The 10,630-nt window shown below is 43.0% G+C and overlaps 1 pseudogene; it reads left to right on the plus strand.

Annotated features, from left to right (window-relative positions):
• The first annotated feature begins 9,932 nt into the window (after positions 1-9,932).
• LOC124614080 lies at positions 9,933-10,050 on the plus strand (annotated as a pseudogene).
• Positions 10,051-10,630: the final 580 nt, after the last annotated feature.

Consider the following 10,630-nt stretch of genomic DNA (forward strand, 5'->3'; position numbering starts at 1 on the left):
ACCTTTTTTCATAGATGTAGCTTTAAAAAGGATTTAGTAGTATTTTAATAACAATTTCTTTTCAAAAAAGCTTTCACTCACTATTTTACCCTTTTAGTGGCTGAATTTACAAAAATGCTGGAACACATGTTTCTTTATTTCTGGCCGAGAAACCAAACATCAGTTTTCGTAGTTCTAGCTTTAAAATTGCTTTAATAGCGACACTTTTCAAAAAACCTTTCATCCGCTTTTTCGCCAACTTAGGACGGAATTTCGAAAAGCCCCTTTAAGAAAACAATGCGTGCAGTCCTACAGTATATGTTCAACACCCTCTCCAAACTACAGGGTTCTATCCTTAGCGGTTGATGTGTCAGTCAGTCAAAGCATTGCCCTTTATATACATAGATGTTACAAAAATGTTAGTGTTTTTACAAAGCAAGTTAGACGTGTGGCTCAGTCTGTTCACACAAACGCAAACGCTACAAACGACGACAAAACAATATTTCAATGACTGTGATTGCACAGTGCAGACATTTACAGATATAAATATGACTTCAAGAATAATAATTTTAGTCGTACAGAATGTTTTAGAAGATGCGATATAATTGTTACTTCTGCAACTACATCTAAAAATATGAAGAAATATTAATTAAATTTCCATGTTGTCTTTCAGTAAATGTCTGACTAGTTAAATGTTCTTGCTCTGGTTTTGAGTTCGAACTCTGGTTTGATGTGACTATCAACATCACTCTATCCTCTGCAAGCCTCTTAATCTCTGCACACTTGTTGCAGCTTGCCTTCATTTGAACGAGCTCCATTACCCAATTAACGATACTTTGATTTCTGATTCACTATCAATCGATTTCGCGTTTTAGGCAACTTGTATCAAAAGCTCTTTTTTCCTCAGTTTAATTCAGTATCTCATCAATAGTTGTCCGATACACCCATCGAATATTCATCTGACTTCTATACCACTGCATTACATAAGCTGCTCTTCTCTTCTTGTCTGAACTGTTTACAGTCCATGTTTCACTTCAGTACTTGGCTACGCTCGATACAAATGCCACCAAAAAAAACTTCCTAATAGTTAGATTTATATTCCATGTAATCAGTTTTCTCTTTTTCAGAAATGCTTTTGTTGCCATGGCCTGTCTGAACTGTACATCCCCTCTACTTTTGCCATTATCAGTTACTATGCTGCCAAAGAAAGCAAACCTCATGTATTACTTTCAGTCTCTCATATCCTACTCGAATTCGATAAGCATCACCTGATTTAACTCCAATACATATCATTACCTTTTTTAACTTTTGTTGATATTCATCTTAGAACCTCTTCGTTCCCGTTGGATTGATTGTCCAAGTCACTTGGCGTTTTAGACAGAATGATCCCATCGGTAGATCTGAAAGAGATTTTTTTCTTCTACGTGAGTTCTCTCTCCAGATAATTATAGTTTTGTAAGAAAACATGTTTTCTGACCTTAGTTAAAACGGCGGAGCATTAAAAATCTTGTTTACAGTCCAAGAACGGATACATTGTATTTTTTATATGTGCGAATTTTATACATCTGTGGTTGGCTAATTGTCAGTGCGATGTTGATTTTCTGGATGACAGGAACTATGAAGAGACGTGCTCGTAACGGACAGAATGAAAATATTTTCAGAGACGGTTTCCTAGCTCTGAGTTCTCTTTCATCAGCTGCGCTCGTCTGTGTTAATGTCTGTATCTTAAAACATCAAATACCTATTCAAGTTCTCCACTCGAGTGAATGTTTTGTGTAGACTTTTAATGCAACAGCAAATTGTTCGTGTGCGCAAGTTTCCGATCATTTTGTAAAATGAGGTGCGAAAACTTCCTTGTAGTTTCAAAACTGCAGCATACAAACAGGACATGGCTACAAAATTATAAACAAAACTACATGTTGCTGCTAGAAAAGTCTTGTAAAATACAGCTAGGACACATATGCGTTGTGACATCCGATATAATAATATCACTGACGAAGATAAACACGTAGTCATTCATTGTTGCTTCACTCTGTGAAGCCAGAACCTCACGGGTTGGCGATAAAACTTTATAATTAACTGGAGACTAGATAAAATGATACATTTGAGGCTAATAGTAAATTCAGAAATCCCACTTACACTGAGGTGATAGAAGTTTCGGGAGAACTCTTAATATCCTCTCGGACCTCCTTTTGCCCTGGGTTGTGCAGGAGCTCGACGTCGCATGGGCTCAACAAGTCGTTGGAAGTCTCCTGCAGAAATATTGCTATGTGTCTCTATAGCCGTCCATAATTGTGAAAGTGTTGCCGGTGCAAGATTTTGTGTACGAACTGAACTCTCGATTATGTCCCACAAATGTTCGATAGGATTCACGTCGGACGATCTGACTGGCCATATCGTTCACTCGAACTGCCCAGAACCTTCTTCAAACCAATCGTGAACGATCGTAGCCCTGTGACATGCCGTTCTGTCGTCCATAAAAATTCCATCGTTGATTGGTTGCAAATGGTCTCCCAGTAGCCAAAAATACCCATTTCCAGTCAATGATCGATTCAGTTGGACCAGAGGATCCAGTCCAATCCATGTAAACACAGCACTCACCATTATGGAGCCACCCCAATCTGGCACGCTGCCTTATTGACAACTTGGGTTCATGGCTTCGCTACACTCAAACCCTGTCATCAGCTTTTTATCGACTGAAACCGGGATTCATCTGACCGGTAACGGTTTTCCATTCTAGGGTTCAACCGATATGATCATGAGCCCAGGAAAGGGGCTGCAGGCAATGTCGTAGCATTAGCAAATGTACACGCTGCCACAGCCCATTAACGCCAAATTTCACCGCATCGTCCAAACGGATACGTTCGTCGTACGTCCAGCATTGATTTCTGCGGTTATTTTACGCAGTGTTGCTTGTCTGTTAGCACTGATAATTCTACTTCGTTGTCCGTGGTGAAGTAATGCCTAGGGATCTCGAAATATTGAATTCCCTAACGATTCACCGAGCGAGGTGGCGCAGTGGTTAGCACACTGGACTCGCATTCGGGAGGACGACGGTTCAATCCCGTCTCCAGCCATCCTGATTTAGGTTTTCCGTGATTTCCCTAAATCGTTTCAGGCAAATGCCGGGATGGTTCCTTTGAAAGGCCACGGCCGATTTCCTTCCCCATCCTTCCCTAACCCGAGCTTGCGCTCCGTCTCTAATGACCTCGTTGTCGACGGGACGTTAAAACAACACTAACCTAACCTAACCCTAACGATTTCCGAAATGGAAAGTCCCATGCGTCTAGCTCCAACTACCATTCCGCATTCAGATCTGTTAACTTCTGTCGAGCGGCCATAATCACTTCGGAAACTTTTCACATGAATCACCAGAGACTGCTCTGCCAATGTACTGCCCTTTTATACCTTGTGTACGCGATACTAACGCCATCTGCAAGTTAGCATATCGCTCTCCCATGACTTACGTCACCTCACTGTTATCACGGAGATTAAGTTGGAGTCGAAGGTTTAATTACGCCTGCATGTATGGGAGGGAGCTAGTGCATCGGGAAGTGCTCAGGACAGTAAACTGTATAGTTTATGTCCATTTTAGACAGACCCAGAGAGGAGATTCTGGTCCTATGTGAAGTATGTTAGCGGCAAAAAACAATCAGTGCCTACTCTTCCGACAGTTTTCTTAGTGGATACCTATAGGTCCTGCGAGGGAATGGGACGATTCGATGCAAATACTTTCGTCGAAGAAATATCAACTACAAATTTCATGTAGCTCTTGAGTGAATCAAAACAAATTACGGCTTAAATTAATAATATATTTCTCTGGAAATAATATATTTCTCTGGAAATGACGTGACTCTTTCTTCTGATATATAGAGTGGATTGTGTAACGCTGAGCGACACCCCTTTCGCTTTCTCGGTGTGCGGTCGTGTTGCGAAAAAGATGGCGATGCAAAATATTCTTTACGTCCCCCTGATCAGCACACATGTTTGATCTTTGCGATAGTTAATTCCGGGCAAGCGAGTGACCTGTAGCTAAGACACTGGAACTGCTTCGGAAGCAGTTGGGTTCAGATAGCCGTCCATCCATCCCTGCTAAAGTTTGTGGAGGTATTCTATAAAAGATTTCACTTCAGGTAAATGCCCGGATCGTTGCTTTAAACAAGCCACAACCAATTACCTTTTCCATCCTCGTCCAGCTGATTTAGAGCTACGCCTCTAAAGCTCACAGGAGCTTGTCTATGACCTTCCTTACATTAGAGAAAATTAGCTTCTTTGCCAAGATTAATTCTCTATAACCGGTATCGGTAATCTTCAGATCTCGACAGACAAGTTACTGCATTTTTTTTAATAGTAGCACTTTTACTGATATTATGACAAATATGCAGTAATCTGTCTGTCGTGTCCTCTGAAGGTGGTAGCGTTTATTACCGAAACCGGTTATGGAGAATTACGGTTAATATTTGTGATATCGGCAAACAAGTTTATCTTGTCTACTGCATTATCACAGATCCCCCTTGCGGCTCAAAATGAGAAAACTAGAGTAATGTTTCTTCTTGGCTTCTTCCTGTCCGTCGTTCTGACAGGCGGTCGACGTAATTAATATCTTGGCTGTTAGGTTGTCAGTAGCAGATAACGCAAGTTAACCTTCAGAAAAGATGCCTTGTTTTTGGGACTGGAGGCTTCATAATGAAATAATAACTCATTGAGCAAGTCAAACATTTATCATCTGTACATATCTCGAGACGGCTGTTAGAGATGTGGAAACAGAAACAATTGCGTGACGTTAAGTGGATCTAAAGTCGCTACCAACCGTGAAGAGTTTGCACGCAAACTAGCAAGTTGAAATTGCGCGAGGGTCATAAATTCCCATTCATGTATAACAGTTCCACGACTAAAGCTGCGTAAGAAGATTGAAGGTGACACACGAAGTGTTAAAACTTCATCTTACACTGGAAGTTAAGATCTGCCAGTAATGAAATCCTCGTCGTCGTAATCAGTTAAGCTTTGTCAAAAGCAACGGGTCTTAGGTGAAATGTTAAATACCTTCAGACTAACATTTGCTTCTGCATCCTAGAACCTCCATGGACGCTTGCCTTCTAAATTATTTATTATAGCGTTACTGACTAAGACTGATAAGTGACGAGACGATTGGGGAGCACTTAATATCTACCGAGGCCTAGATCAACCAAGAGCTTCGCTATTCTAATGGTCTGCTTACAGAAGAAACACGAAACCTAAGTTAGAAGACCAGGCAAGTCAAGAATGCAGTTCCCTTCTGGCAAAAGCAAAATATTCCATTACTTCACTGTTACGCCATTTCCACGACCAGAGAAAGATATAGCTCAGGGGTGACTGACACGGTTATCCCACCGCCACGCCATGCTGTCTGGGACTGCACAAGACTTGGTTTTATATTTCACATTTCTGGGCAACGTACATCGGAAACGAAACAAATTTTCAGTATTACTTAATTCTTTTTGGCACGCTGAAGACACATTATTTTTACGTGGTACAAACTGTCAGCATAAGGACAGACATACACTACTGGTCATTAAAATTGCTACACCACAAAGATGACGTGCTACAGACGCGAAATTGAACCGAGAGGAAGAAGATGCTGTGATATGCAAATGATTAGCTTTTCAGAGCATTCACACAAGGTTGGCGCCGGTGGCGACACCTACAACGTGCTGACATATGGAAAGTTTCCAACCGATTTCTCATACACAAACAGCAGTTGACCGGCGTTGCCTGGTGAAACGTTGTTGTGATGCCTCGTGTAAGGAGGAGAATTGCGTACCATCGCGTTTCCGACTTTTACAAAGGTCAGATTGTAGTCAATCGCGATTGCGGTTTATCGTATCGCGACATTGCTGCTCGCGTTGGTCGAGATCCAATGACTGTTAGCAGAATATGGAATCGGTGGGTTCAGGAGGGTAATACGGAGCGCCGTGCTGGATCCCAAAAGCCTCGTATCACTAACAGTCGAGATGACAGGCATCTTATCCGCATGGCTGTAACGGATCGTGTAGCCACGTCTCGATCCCTGAGTCAACAGATGGGGACTTTTGCAAGACAACAACCATCTGCACGAACAGTTCGACGATGTTTTCAGCAGCATGGACTATCAGTTCGTAGACCATGGCTGTGGTTACACTTGAGGTTACATCACAGACAGGAGCACCTGTGCTGGTGTACTCTACGACGAACCTGGGTGCACGAATGGCAAGACGTCATTTTTTCGGATAAATCCACGTTTTGTTTACAGCATCATGATGGTCGCATCCGTGTTCGACTACATCGCGGTGAACGCACGTTGGAAGCGTGTATTCGTCATCGCCATACTGGCGTATCACCCGGCGTGATAGTATGGGGTGCCATTGGCTACAGGTCTCGGTCACCTCTTGTTCGCATTGACGGCACTTTGAACAGCGGACGTTACTTTTCAAGTGTGTTAACGACCCGTGGCTCTACCCTTCGTTCGATCCCTGCGAAACCCCACATTTCAGCAGGATAATGCACGACCGCATGTTGCAGGTCCTGTACGGGTCTTTCTGGATACAGAAAATGTTCGACTGCTGCCCTGGCCTGCAGATTCTCCAGATCTCTCACCAACTAAAAACGTCTGGTCAATGGTGGCCCAGCAACTGGCTCATCACAATACGTCAGTCACTACTCTTGATGAACTGTGGTATCGTGTTGAAGTTGCATAGGCAGCTGTACCTGTACACGCCATCCAAGCTCTGTTTGACTCAATGTCCAGGCGTATCAAGGCTGTTATTACGGCCAGAGGTGATTGTTCCGGGTACTGATTTCTCAGGATCTATGCGCCCAAATTGCGTGAAAATGTAATCACATGCCGGCCGGAGTGGCCGAGCGGTTCTAGGCGCTACAGTCTGGAACCGAGCGACCGCTACGGTCGCAGGTTCGAATCCTGCCTCGGGCGTGGATGTGTGTGATGTCCTTAGGTTAGTTAGGTTTAAGTAGTTCTAAGTTCTAGGGAGTGATGACCTCAGATGATAAGTCCCATAGTGCTCAGAGCCATTTGAACCATTTTTAATCACATGTCAGTTCTAGTACAATATATTTGTCCAATGAATACCCGTTTATCATCTGCGTTTCTTCTTGGTGTAGCAATTTTAATGGCCAGTAGTGTAGACAATTTCACAGGTTTTCACACTCAAGATGCCATGTAATCACGACTTATTTAGTTTCATAGTCGAAGAAACGCCTTTCACACATATATGTTGATCGAAATTTTGTAACACTTTTGTAATCCCATTATTACCAGAGTAAAGCAAGATAGACGACCTGAACAGTGTTAACATTAAAGATATTTGGGTTTAAAACGGGACTTACCTTTCAGATCAGTCAGCTACACCAGTACATGCACAGAGGCGCTTTCAGCTGTAACGGCAAAAGGTCTCGAAAACAGATTGAAAACAGATTTCACATTGGCAGAATCCTCATCACATGTAGGACCTTTCCTTGTAGTTGTTTCAAGGCCACAGTGACCTCTTAAAACCTCTTGTTTTCTTTAATGCCAGAGAGCTTACGAAACTGGACTGTGTTTGTCAGAATGTGTCCTCTCTAAAACACGATTTTGTGTTTAAATGCATCCCCAACATCCAAACCAGAAATAAGTTGTTTCTCTCCTTGCAGTGTCTGACTGTGGGCACTATGCAGTGACGTCTACCTAAACTGCGAGGTCTGCAATCCATTCCGGATGTTCTACTTTTCGTTCCTGCTCTACTTTTTCCTTCATAAATCCAACAATAGCGAGTGCTAAATCAGAAAATCACTGCAGGCATGCCCCTTGACTTAACCAATGTACTTGGCAGTAATGTACAAGGTGAACATTATTAGCAGAGCTAGGAGGATTATGGCACACCTTGTATTGTTGCCAAATTTATCCATGATGGCAGACCCAAGATGTGGGCTGTGGATGTGGTACTTCCACACTAAAGTCATGGTGGGAAATTCTAATTTTTTGTGGGAAATAGGGCAGTTGGAATACCTCCACTAACCTAACTACTCACACCCTCCCCCACTCTTATGATTTCATCAACCCTCTCCATCCCCATGGAAATGGTGGAAATTTCGAAAAATGTTGGGAATTTCAAATTTTGTGTGTTCACATTGAGGTTCAGAAACCAACTGTTCTAATTCACAATACTACCACCAGAGGGCACTGTTGGCCATGTCCAACACTCCCCTTCACCACTTTCCCTCTCCTCCTCCACTAGTGAGGAAGCTTCAGTCTGTGTTGAGCTGCTGGATAGGATAGGCATAAGTCTTTACTTTATTGTATGTGTGATGTGTTCAGTGGAGGAGACTTAAGCACTATACAAGGAAGAGTTCAACAGCTGTATTGGTTGTAATCATGCAGATGACGACTCTGTCCATAGCTCTATGTATGATGCTTGGAAAGCAGAGAAACTGGATGACCATAAGAATAAGCAAATGTTTCATCAAATAATGATGATGCAGCAATATGGACTGAAGTTACATTTCGCAACTCATGCTGATAGATGCCTGTGGTGATACATCATAATGGACTGAAGATACATTTTGCAACTTGTGCAGATGGCTGCTTATGATGTAACTTTTTTGAAATGCCCTGTTAGTATGTCTAAGGGAAAATTTGTGTTCTTCACCAACAATCCCACACTTACTGAGCTAATTCAGAATATTGCCACAGAGGAAGTAGGATTTCCTCCCCCACCACTTCATCTCAGGGAACTAATAGGAATGCAGCATCTCCCCCCCCCCCCCTCTCCACCTGAATGTTGGTGGGAGCCAATAGGAATGCAGGAACACTACATCTTGTCATGCAGTCGTGACAGCAGGGGTGATATAAGGCAAATGTGATAGTCCACCAGTCTCAGTCACTGAAGTAGTAGCAGCCATGAAGTATCAACAGCAGCCAAGATCCTCATCTGCCTCCATCTCATGGAAGAAGTGAAAGAGTAAGTACTCATTACACATCATTGTTGCTATTACTGCACGAGCAGTTCTTTGTTTAACTGCATGTCTTTGTCTGTGAATCCTTATTGTGTCTACTACTTCTTTGTTCAGTGTGTTCCAGCATGTCCGGACCAGCAGCAGCACCCACTAGGTTGTTGGAACCTGCAGTGACCTCCGCTGTCTCCAGATCAGCAGCAGCCAGCAGCTTGTTGGGACCTATGGCACATCAGGGCTGTTGGGATCTGCAACACCATGAGATGCCATAGCATACCCGGCTGGAAGCAGGACAACAAGTTTCTGTTATCCATCCTGCTCATCGATTTATGTAATGAAGAAACCTGGTCAGTCCCTGACTATAGAAGTGTGCTGGTGATCCTATTCCACAAGGTGCAGGTCAGTTCTGGTCTTCAGTATACGCTCCATCCCAGAACATTCCAGTGTTATTGCAAGGACAAGGTCTAGGTGTGGCGGACGAGAAACTGCCAATTTCTCCCAGTGCTCTAATGTTATGCAGTTCAAATTATAAAGTAACAGCCTCAAAACACTTAAATACTGGTACAGAAGAATCAATGAACAGTGACTGGTGGTTGTGTTAGAGATTCAAATGTACCAAGAGGTGTTAGAGTGAAGTTTACGGAATCACAATGGGATGAACTGTGTTATGCAGAACACTACATCAGTCAGAATATGACCACAGAGTATGATCCATACCACTCTCTCCCAGAGATTTGCTGTGCAGGCCTGACACTATCTATAACATCACTGTATGATGGTGCTGCACTTATGCTGATGTTGGTTGGTCAGTCCATTTGTTTACAGCACTCTACTGTTACAAACTTGTTTGGTCTACGGATGGTGCTAACCACTGTGTTAGAAAGCTGAGCAGATGGTTGCCTTATGTGCAAAGTGCATATAAAGCCATTGTGAACTACCACCAAACTTATATCATGCACGTAGAAGAATTAGAACACTGTATCAAAATGAGAGGCAATGGCCTTGCCACAGTGGATACACTGGTTCCCTCCAGTTCACCGAAGTTAAGCGCTGTCGGGTGGGACTGGCACTTGGATGGGTGACCATCCGCGTGACCATGTGCTGCTGCCATTTTTCTGGGTGCACTCAGCCTCATGATGCCAATTGAGGAGCTACTCGACCGAATAGTAGCGGCTCCGGTCAAAGAAAACCATCATAACGGCTGGGAGAGTGGTGTGCCGACCACACGCCGCCCTATTCGCATTCTCACCTGAGGATGACACTGCGGTCAGATGGTCCCGATGGGTCACTTGTGGCCTGAAGACGGAGTTCTCATCAAAATGAGAACAAAATAAGAAATTGAAGGAATACCCCTCAGTCTGAGGGAAATACAAGCTGAATTCATTGCATACAGGACATCATCAATTGCCAATACTGTACTGGTATCAAGAAAGAACCAGTGGCTTTTGCTAATGTACTGCATCCTATATACGACTACTGAAGTGCGTATAAAACATACTATCTTAAACCTTTTGTTTTTGTTACTTCATAATCTTCCCATTATACCCCAACCATAGTAGCTGAGTTGGTAAGGTACTGATTGCGCTATAGCACCTACATATATTATTACGAGTGTTTTACCATAAAAACCCATTGCACGCTAATACCTGATGTGATTGCTATCATGGCAGGTGGATGAAGCATCAAAACT

Source organism: Schistocerca americana, chromosome 4 (genome assembly GCF_021461395.2).
Source record: "Schistocerca americana isolate TAMUIC-IGC-003095 chromosome 4, iqSchAmer2.1, whole genome shotgun sequence".
Taxonomy (NCBI): Eukaryota; Metazoa; Arthropoda; class Insecta; order Orthoptera; family Acrididae; genus Schistocerca; species Schistocerca americana.